A 10,572-nucleotide genomic window follows, 5' to 3' on the forward strand; every position below is an offset into this window, starting at 1 on the left:
TTCCGGACGAGATCCACCGGGAGTTTGTGATGGGCTGACCACCAATGTTAAGCGCTCTATTAAGAAATACTGGTGTATTTGAGTGCCAGACAGGGACAGAGCCAGTGCGCTTCTCGACCCGATGGAAAATCTGCACAGCATAAGACACAATTGAGCCTAGCACAGGTTTAGCTGCCTTAGCTTTCAGGGAGAGAAAAGGGAGATGTTGCAGCTGATGCGGACGCGCCAGATTCTCCTCTATTGGAAACCAGGAAGGCGGTGATGGGGGAGGCTGAAGCCAGTGCCAGACCGAACGGAGAACAAAGGACCAGTGGTACCATTCATATTCCGGTAGAGCGAGACCCCCATCATCTCTAGAAAGAGTAAGAAAGGAGTACCTTATGCGAGGCTTGCGGGCATTCCAGAGAAAGGACGTTACTGTCGACCGGACATCTTTCAAAAAGTGGGAAGGGGGCGGCAAAGGAAGCATAGCACTTAAGAAATTTAAGCGGGGCAAAAAAAAAATTTCCCAGAGGAAACTCCAATTAAGCCTGTCAAAGGCCTTCTCGGCATCCAATGAGAAAAGAGCAGTGGGAGAATAATCATTTTTAACAATATGCAGAAGACGACGCATATTGTCGGCTGCGTAGCGAGCTGAAATAAAACCAGTCTGATCGGGATGTACAATCTTAGCTATCATTAACTGAAGGCGGCGAGCCAACACCTTAGCCAATAGCTTAACATCAGAGTTCATTAAAGATAGGGGACGGTAGCTGGAACAATCAGCAGAGTCTTTGCCCTGTTTTAAAAGCAAAGAGATTATCACAGAATTTAAAGCGGGGTGGAGCTGAGAGGAGCGTATGGCGGAGGACAGCATACGAAACAGAGGGGAGGCTAACTGTGCCCAGAAGGTGAGCAGCACCTCAGCTTGAATACCATCCATCCCAGGAGCTTTATTCTTAGAAAATGACTTAAGGGCCTCAGTGAGCTCACAAAATGTAATGGGGGCTTCCAGTAGTAAGGCATCCTGCTGAGCAAGTATAGGGAGAGAAGCCAGGGAAAAAGGCGAGTCCAGGGCTGTCTGAGATGGAGGGCTGTCTGAGATGGAGGGCTGTCGGATAAGTAGAGATCCTTATAGAAATCAAGAAAACGGTCATTAATTTCAGAAGGGTTGGTGGTTACAGCTCCATCCTTGAATTTTACACTTGAAAAGTGTCACACTGGCGGAGCCTAAGCGCCAACAACTTACCAGGCTTAGCTCCACTAGCGTAATACCGTGTCCTAGTGCGATGTACAAGAAATTCAGCCTTACGCAAAAGTAAACCATTGCGTTCGGCCCGCACCCTGGCGATACGAGCCTCATGCGCTTGGTCCAAATGCTGAGAACGCATGGACTCCAAACTATTCAAATGTGCCTCCAAATCAGTAATTCTCCGGCGTGTCGTACGCGCAAGGTGAGAAGTAAAAGAAATAGTGAAATCCCGAATGAAACCTTTTATAGCCATCCAGACATAGCCAGGGTCCTGCACAGACTCTTCATTCCATGATATAAACTCTTCTAGGTTCGCCGCCAACCGCTGTACAAATGCAGTGTTCTGCAAAAGGGAAAGGTTAAACCGCCAGCGAGGAGCCTTCGATATTAGAGATGGCAGGTAAAATCTGAGCTGAACGTGCCTATGGTCAGATAGTGAGGAAGATGCCATAGATGAGTCGAGACAGAAAGATGCTAAAGATTTAGATATAAAAAGGTAATCAATTCTAGACAGTGTGTTGTGGCGGAAGGAAAATAAAGAGAAATCCTTAGCAGAGGGGTTAAGAAGGCGAAATGAGTCCAGTAAATTAAGATCAGCTACGAGATTAGACAAGGCCAACCAGAGGAGGTGATTTATCTAAAACAGGGTCAAGAAAAGCATTAGCATCCATACCGATTAGCAATTCGTGGTTGGAAAAGGACAGAATTTTACTCGTTATAGTTTGGAAGAATGAGTTACTAAAAGGCGTAGGTGTGTAAAGTGAAAAGCAGGCCAGTTTTCTCCCAGCCAGCTCAAACAACACATAACAATACCTGCCACCATCATCACCCCCACTGCCCAGGATCTTAACTTTAAACGAACGGCGGATGAGTATATGACGCCACTCTGGCGGGAAGACGCGGAACTTAGGAGTCATTTGGAGTCCTTAGACTCCAAATGTGTCTCCTGCAAAAAAGCAATGTCCACCCTATTTCTAAACAAAATGTCTGTGACACTAGAGCGCTTCTGAGGGGTCGAAAGCGTCCTCACGTTCCAGGTAGCCATAACTAAGTTAGCCATCAGCAGCTATAAAAGACATAGATCCACAGCACAATACTGGAGAGAGAGAGACAAAGAGGGAGACGTCAATAGAGTAGCACATCGTTAGAGAAGGAATTAGTGAAAACAGACAACCCATAAACAAATAAGCTCCAGTAATACAAACCCCTAACACCCCATAAGACAGAACACCATCATCCAATGAGCCGAAGGGCGCGAACCCCAAGGCAAAATAACCACAAAACACCCCCCTCCCCCCCATCCCCCCAGAACAGCGCGGGGCCAAAAGCCAGCGCGTGACACGCAGGGGATAAGGCATGCGTGAATACTCAAGCCCGCCGGCTACCCCCGGCGTAAACTACAAAGCAAAATCAACTATAGAACAGACACAAAATCGTTAACAGAAAAGCACCCGATTTATATACTCCACACGCACAGTGTGACCGCAATATTATAACAGGCAAACAACAAAGCAGACCGAATAGGCATATTAAATTGGCCAGGACCCGGTGGAGGTGAAAGCGCCGATTGCCTGAAGAGCTTCTTCTGGGTCGGTAAAAAACCACTGGTTACCCGCAAAAGAAAGGCGAACTTTAGTCGGGTACAACAGAAAAGCAGGAACACCAGCTTCCCGAGCCTTCTTCAGAACGGGTGACATAGCCTTGCGAGGTCGGGCCGTCTGGGCGCTGTAATCGGCGAAAAAAAGGATTTTTCGTCCCTCGAAACGAACCGGCGATCTCCGAGCCTCCTGCAGTATAATCTGCCGTTCGGTGTAGCGTAGGAGATTCAGAACAATGGGGCGCGGGCGCAAACCATCGCCACTGCCGGCAGACACCCGATGAGCCCTCATCACTTCGGGACTGAAGTTGGCAAGACCCGGAAACCACTTCGTCCACTGAAGATCCAAAAACCGCAGTAAGTTGCCCTTCTCCACGTCTTCCGGAACCCCGACGATCCTGATATTATTTCTCCGCTCCCTATCCTCCTGCTCGGCAAGCTTATTACGAAGGAGACCAACTTCGAAATTGAACCCCAGTTCAATTTCGTGTTTCTGGACTTGGCCTTGAAACAACTCAAAAGATTTACTCAAAAGATTTACCGAGCTTTTGCTGCTCCACCTTCAGATCGCCGACATCAGCCCTCAGATCTGTAAAATTCCTCTGGAAGGAGGACGGCAGGTTTGTATGGAGAGACTCGATCTGCTCCTTAACAAACTCTTTTAACCTGCAAACATCCGAACTCAGCGCGTCAGCACTGCCCGCCATGTTGCCAGCGCTGACGCAACATGCCCGCACATGGTTTTGTGCTTTCTTCGCCGGACTTGCGGTCGAAGATTGAGGAGGTGTTCTGCGCCCAGAGTGATCCATAATAGCAGTAAAGTTATGCGGATGAGTTCAGCAAAGTAAACCAAAATAAAAGTGCCTGATAGACATTCAAAAAAACGGGAAACCGGCGGTAGGACTTGGGGAGCGAGACTAAAACGCCGCCATGCACCACTGAGCGTCACGTGGTCCCTCACCCCATGAAGGTTTTAAAAAAATGAGAGAAAAACAAAAAAATAAACATTAAAACACGCCAAACAAAACAATAAACAGGACAGAGCTGCTGTAACTCGCTGCTGATGAGAGAAAAAAAACAAAAAACAAAAAAAAACAATAGTTGGTAGTGGCAGCCCTAACGTCAACAGTATAAACAGAGAGCACCAGTGATAAAACAATATAAATAAAATTAAAGTAATGGAAACAACATAGACAGACACAGCAACGGTACAGCATGAGGTAATAGTGGCAGTGTGAGGAAATGTTAGTGTCATGTCAGACAGTGTGTGAAGACGATGTCTTGGAAGCTGTGTGCCCGAGGAACTTGACCCTGTTGATCTGCTCCACACCATCCTCTGCGATGTAGCTAGGACTTTGGAGAGTCACCTGCTTGTCAAAGTCCAGGATCAGCTACTTGGTTTTGCTAACGTTGACGGTGAGGTTGTTATCTCGACAGCATCCTTCAGGATCTCTGACCTCCTCATCATCGTTGCAGATCAGACCAATGACGGTGGTGTCGTCAGCAGCTTCAAGATGGAGTTGGAGCGAAACTTGGTTATGCAGTCGTGGGTGAAGATGGAGTAGAGCAGGGGGCTCAGCACACTGCCCTGCGGGGTTGCCCGTGTTGGTGATGATGGAGGAAGAGTTCTTCCCACCAATGCACACTTGTTGGGAGTCTGCCGGTGAGAAAGTCCAGAATCCAGTTACAGTACATGGTGAAGAGCTGACCCCAAGTTCAGGAGCTTAGCCTTGAGCCAGCATGGAATGATTCTGTTGAAGGCTCAGCTGTAGTCCACAAGCAGCAGCCTGATATAACAGATTTTATTGTCCAGGTGAGCCAGGTTGGTGTAGAGTGCCTGGAAATATTCCTGCAAAACACACAGAATACATTAAGAGTACCCATTTTTCCACAGGCCAACAGAGCAACTAACCCCAGAGGTTGACCAGGATTACACTACAGCTTTGGAGGACTATGTTCAGCCAGATCTGATATGCATACAAGACACATACTGAGGGGGTGTACCTGCGTTAATGTGGCTCTGACTGCTGGACTGCAGCAACACCCTGGCTTCCTCCATCTCTGAACCCTCTCACCCTCGCTGGCAGCACCTCGGGGCCTACAAATCCCAGCATTCAAGAGGTGAAAACACAGACCCAGAGGGAAATTGGGAATAGCCTGTTAAATGAGGCAGAAGCAAAAACATCCTTTGACTGTGCTCTTTATTCGTGTCTGTATAAATCTCACCGAGTGGAACTTTACAGATTAAATACTGGCTGAGAATGTAAATGTAAACGCTGATAAGGAGTCAGGAACATAAAGTGCTCATGTAGTGCACACCTGGGTCCAGAGGGCACTTGTTCAGGTGGAAAACTGAACAGGCATCCTTCATGCTAAATCACAGCCGGTGCTGCTCAAGATGATGGACACTGTGGGGAAAGAGATTTGAATGAAAAGACACACAAGAGTAACAGTGCAGACTGTGAATGAGTCTTTGGTCACGTCTCCCCAGCTCATGCCTGTGCCAGGCTCCATACTGACCCTAAAACTGTCTTTACACACAGGAAACTCACAAACTCAACACAATATGATCCTTACCTTGCCTGGGGAGTTTCACCTGGTTACTGAGATGCCAGGCAGCACAGACAGTCTTACCAGCAACAGATCCGCTATTAAGGGGTGCGAAGCATCTGCTGCCAGCACATGGCTTTACGTCTGTCAGCTGCATTTGTGCTGCTCCTCCCTCCTATAAAGCAAACGGTATAGAGATTGTGCAGAGTGAGGGACTTAGGGAGTAATACAGAAGAATAAAAGCTGAATCCCGTATCCAGGCGAGATGCGTGGCTGAGAGGCTGATGAACGTTTCAAACTCTTACCTCCACCGTACTGACAGCTGTTGTGCTGCTGTGGCGTCATGGCATCAAAAGTCTGTTTCTCCAGGCAAGAAAACAACCAAGACCAACCTTAATTATCTAAAGACTTTGAAGACTGATATAAATGGTAAATACGAGACGTGAGTACCACCCAACACTACCAGGTACTTACTGAATACTAAGTCATGCAGAAATGTAACCTAAAGTTATAATTATGGGGACACGTGCCCGTCCGCTGCAGGTGTACTAAACTCTTTCATACTTAAAGAACGCTTACAGTTATTACTTTATAAGGACTCATAAAACTGCAGTAAATTTATGGAATATATACTGCAGCAACTACTTTTTGGTCATTTATTAAGTAACTGACTAATATTTTCCTGCGGGATCTTCTAATTATGTTGAAATAAAAATGTAACTTACAGCGTAAAAACATGGAATCCAGTCAGAAGCGCATGGGCCTCTTGTGCGGTGGAGGAGAACTTGAGCCGCTGGTGTCGTCGGGCTCGGCCTTGCGCTTCCTCTGACTGGTGCCAGCGGGCCTCTGAGGAGGCCTCTCCTCCTGCCTCATGCCCCATGTTCGCAGAGAACTGCTCACATGCACGGGGACATGCACGGACATGACCACGGTGTGGTCATCACCGTAGTCCGTAATGCCCCAGAGTCCCTCGGGGATGCTGAGCTCATCCAGCTTCCGCAGGTAGTTGCGGCCTTCGATCTCAAGCTGCTGCCACGTGCTGTTAGGGCCCACAGGGATCCAGAAGGTGGAGCTGGAGGGCTCAGCATGTTCTGGCTCAATCTGACTTCCAGGTTGAGTGTCAGAAGCCACAGATAAGGATGGAGATGAGAACTCATCTTCACCCCAGGCCAAGGGGAGAGCCTCAGGAAGCCCATTAGCATCCTCAGTCGTGGATGCTGGAGCTGCAGGGGAAGCCTCCCTTCTAGAGCTGGGTGATGGCAGCTCCTGTCCGTAATGGTCATCCTCCTCAGCTGGTGATTCTCCATCCCCATGCTGGACACCAGTCTCTGTACCATGATGTACCACTTGCAGCCGTGCAGTTGCTACGTGCAATAGGCTGGGATCCAACTCCTCCCCAGTGAGCCGCCAATAAAATGAAGGGACACTGAGGGCCAGAGACTGCAAGTTCTCCATGGTCAGTGGGCTCCTCTCGAAGTTCACGACCAGAATGGAGATGAACTTGTCCTCCACAAACTCATGAACTGGGACAAAATGGAACACAGAGAGATATATAAGAACATGACAATAACTGGATAAATACTCTACTACAAAATCAGTTTAAAATGAGTCCATGGGCATCAGATTGTCAGATAAATGAAATAATGTGAATTACCGATAAAGCTAAGAAGGCTAAACCAGAAGACAACATCCATGCATACGCTTACTCTCACACATATCCAAATGAATAAATATTAAATGAAACACATATAGTCCTGCACTTTTGTCACTAACAGTGATCTTGCTTTTCATTTTCTTATTATTTAAACAAGATGAGCAAGAATGGGAGACAGAAGGGGAGTATAACGAACGGCATTTCCTATCACATCGTTACATTTTCTCATTTTAAAACTCTGCTTCCAATGTATCCGTTTGCAGTTCAAAATACATTTGTTTCTGTAGATAAAAGTTGAATTATTCAACAGGTCGGTTATTTTACCTCGAAAACCAAAGGTGTTACTTATCAGCTTTACCTCAAAACTAACAAGCATTAGGCCAATGCAGACTTGGCCGTTCATTTCGTCTGTCACATACCGGGAGCTACAACTTTATTATCATTTAATCACTATAATCATTAATACCTTCTGGATCCATGTTCTCCACGTTTAAGGAGTGATGGATTCGAAATCTCATCGAGTAACAGTCCTTTATCTCAACTATCTGCACCGTTTTGCCAGGAGCGAGAGTTTGCGCATCCAGAAAGTTTAACCGTTTTTGTTTTATTTCAAACTGCCTTCATTGACCGGAAACCGTAAATATTTTAAACTCTGCGCTAAGACACATTCGCATGGCGTTAGTTTTACCGATTCTGACGGGATAAGAAACGTGCGCAATTTCTCAAAATTACCACACAGTGGAGAATTAATGCCGGCAGGATCTTACTGTCTACAAAGCAAGTTCAATGCAAGTATAACCTTCACAAGTAAGACGAAGCATGGCGGCGGAAAAGAACAACATTTTTATTTTACAATTACTTCAAAATTAGGAACAAAAATACGACCAAAAATTCTTTAGTTTGACATGTGATCAAAATACAGAGTAAACTAATACATGATAGCATGCATGCAAAAGATCAACGGCAGAACAGGGACTTTTAACGTTGTCTGCATTAAAAAGGAATTAACCATCCCTCTCAATATAAAATTGGGATAATTTTTTTTCTCTTCAGAGGCCTCCATAGAATAGTGCATCCATCCCCTCACTCATGTGTATAGAGACGTATCCTAAGGCTCTGTCAGCAACATTCAGATCAACAACAGCATCAACAATTTCACAGCTAGTTTTAAAACTTGCTTAAACGCACAGTGATTGCAGAAAATGATAAACAAATTAGGTAATATTAATTAAATTATTAAATTGTGCAGATTAATAGTCAGAAAAGGTTATTGAATTTTACATTATGATAAATGAGAACTATACGTGATTACTAATTATTGTTAACTAATTTACTGTATGAATTTCTCCCCCTCGTTGTTAAAAATCATTATATGTCAGGGTGCCAGTCAGTGGAAGCACACAGACACGTTGGCCAGCTGTCCTATTCAACTACTTTTTGGTCATTTATTAAGTAACTGACTAATATTTTCCTGCGGGATCTTCTAATTATGTTGAAATAAAAATGTAACTTACAGCGTAAAAACATGGAATCCAGTCAGAAGCGCATGGGCCTCTTGTGCGGTGGAGGAGAACTTGAGCCGCTGGTGTCGTCGGGCTCGGCCTTGCGCTTCCTCTGACTGGTGCCAGCGGGCCTCTGAGGAGGCCTCTCCTCCTGCCTCACGCCCCATGTTCGCAGAGAACTGCTCACATGCACGGAGACATGCACGGACATGAGCACGGTGTGGTCATCACCGTAGTCCGTAATGCCCCAGAGTCCCTCGGGGATGCTGAGCTCATCCAGCTTCCATAGGTAGTTGCGGCCTTCGATCTCAAGCTGCTGCCACGTGCTGTTAGGGCCCACAGGGATCCAGAAGGTGGAGCTGGAGGGCTCAGCATGTTCTGGCTCAATCTGACTTCCAGGTTGAGTGTCAGAAGCCACAGATAAGGATGGAGATGAGGGCTCATCTTCACCCCAGGCCAAGGGGAGAGCCTCAGGAAGCCCATTAGCATCCTCAGTCGTGGATGCTGGAGCTGCAGGGGAAGCCTCCCTTCTAGAGCTGGGTGATGGCAGCTCCCGTCCGTAATGGTCATCCTCCTCAGCTGGTGATTCTCCATCCCCATGCTGGACACCAGTCTCTGTACCATGATGTACCACTTGCAGCCGTGCAGTTGCTACGTGCAATAGGCTGGGATCCAACTCCTCCCCAGTGAGCCGCCAATAAAATGAAGGGACACTGAGGGCCAGAGACTGCAAGTTCTCCATGGTCAGTGGGCTCCTCTCGAAGTTCACGACCAGAATGGAGATGAACTTGTCCTCCACAAACTCATGAACTGGGACAAAATGGAACACAGAGAGATATATAAGAACATGACAATAACTGGATAAATACTCTACTACAAAATCAGTTTAAAATGAGTCCATGGGCTTCAGATTGTCAGATAAATGAAATAATGTGAATTACCGATAAAGCTAAGAAAGCTAAACCGGAAGACAACATCCATGCATACGCTTACTCTCACACATATCCAAATGAATAAATATTAAATGAAACACATTTAGTCCTGCACTTTTGTCACTAACAGTGATCTTGCTTTTCATTTTCTTATTATTTAAACAAGATGAGCAAGAATGGGAGACAGAAGGGGAGTATAACGAATGGCATTTCCTATCACATCGTTACATTTTCTCATTTTAAAACTCTGCTTCCAATGTATCCGTTTGCAGTTCAAAATACATTTGTTTCTGTAGATAAAAGTTGAATTATTCAACAGGTCGGTTATTTTACCTCGAAAACCAAAGGTGTTACTTATCAGCTTTACCTCAAAACTAACAAGCATTAGGCCAATGCAGACTTGGCCGTTCATTTCGTCTGTCACATACCGGGAGCTACAACTTTATTATCATTTAATCACTATAATCATTAATACCTTCTGGATCCATGTTCTCCACGTTTAAGGAGTGATGGATTCGAAATCTCATCGAGTAACAGTCCTTTATCTCAACTATCTGCACCGTTTTGCCAAGAGCGAGAGTTTGCGCATCCAGAAAGTTTAACCGTTTTTGTTTTATTTCAAACTGCCTTCATTGACCGGAAACCGTAAATATTTTAAACTCTGCGCTAAGACACATTCGCATGGCGTTAGTTTTACCGATTCTGACGGGATAAGAAACGTGCGCAATTTCTCAAAATTACCACACAGTGGAGAATTAATGCCGGCAGGATCTTACTGTCTACAAAGCAAGTTCAATGCAAGTATAACCTTCACAAGTAAGACGAAGCATGGCGGCGGAAAAGAACAACATTTTTATTTTACAATTACTTCAAAATTAGGAACAAAAATACGACCAAAAATTCTTTAGTTTGACATGTGATCAAAATGCAGAGTAAACTAATACATGATAGCATGCATGCAAAAGATCAACGGCAGAACAGGGACTTTTAACGTTGTCTGCATTAAAAAGGAATTAACCATCCCTCTCAATATAAAATTGGGATAATTTTTTTCTCTTCAGAGGCCTCCATAGAATAGTGCATCCATCCCCTCACTCATGTGTATA

The sequence above is a fragment of the Paramormyrops kingsleyae genome, chromosome 11 (genome assembly GCF_048594095.1).
Source record: "Paramormyrops kingsleyae isolate MSU_618 chromosome 11, PKINGS_0.4, whole genome shotgun sequence".
Taxonomy (NCBI): Eukaryota; Metazoa; Chordata; class Actinopteri; order Osteoglossiformes; family Mormyridae; genus Paramormyrops; species Paramormyrops kingsleyae.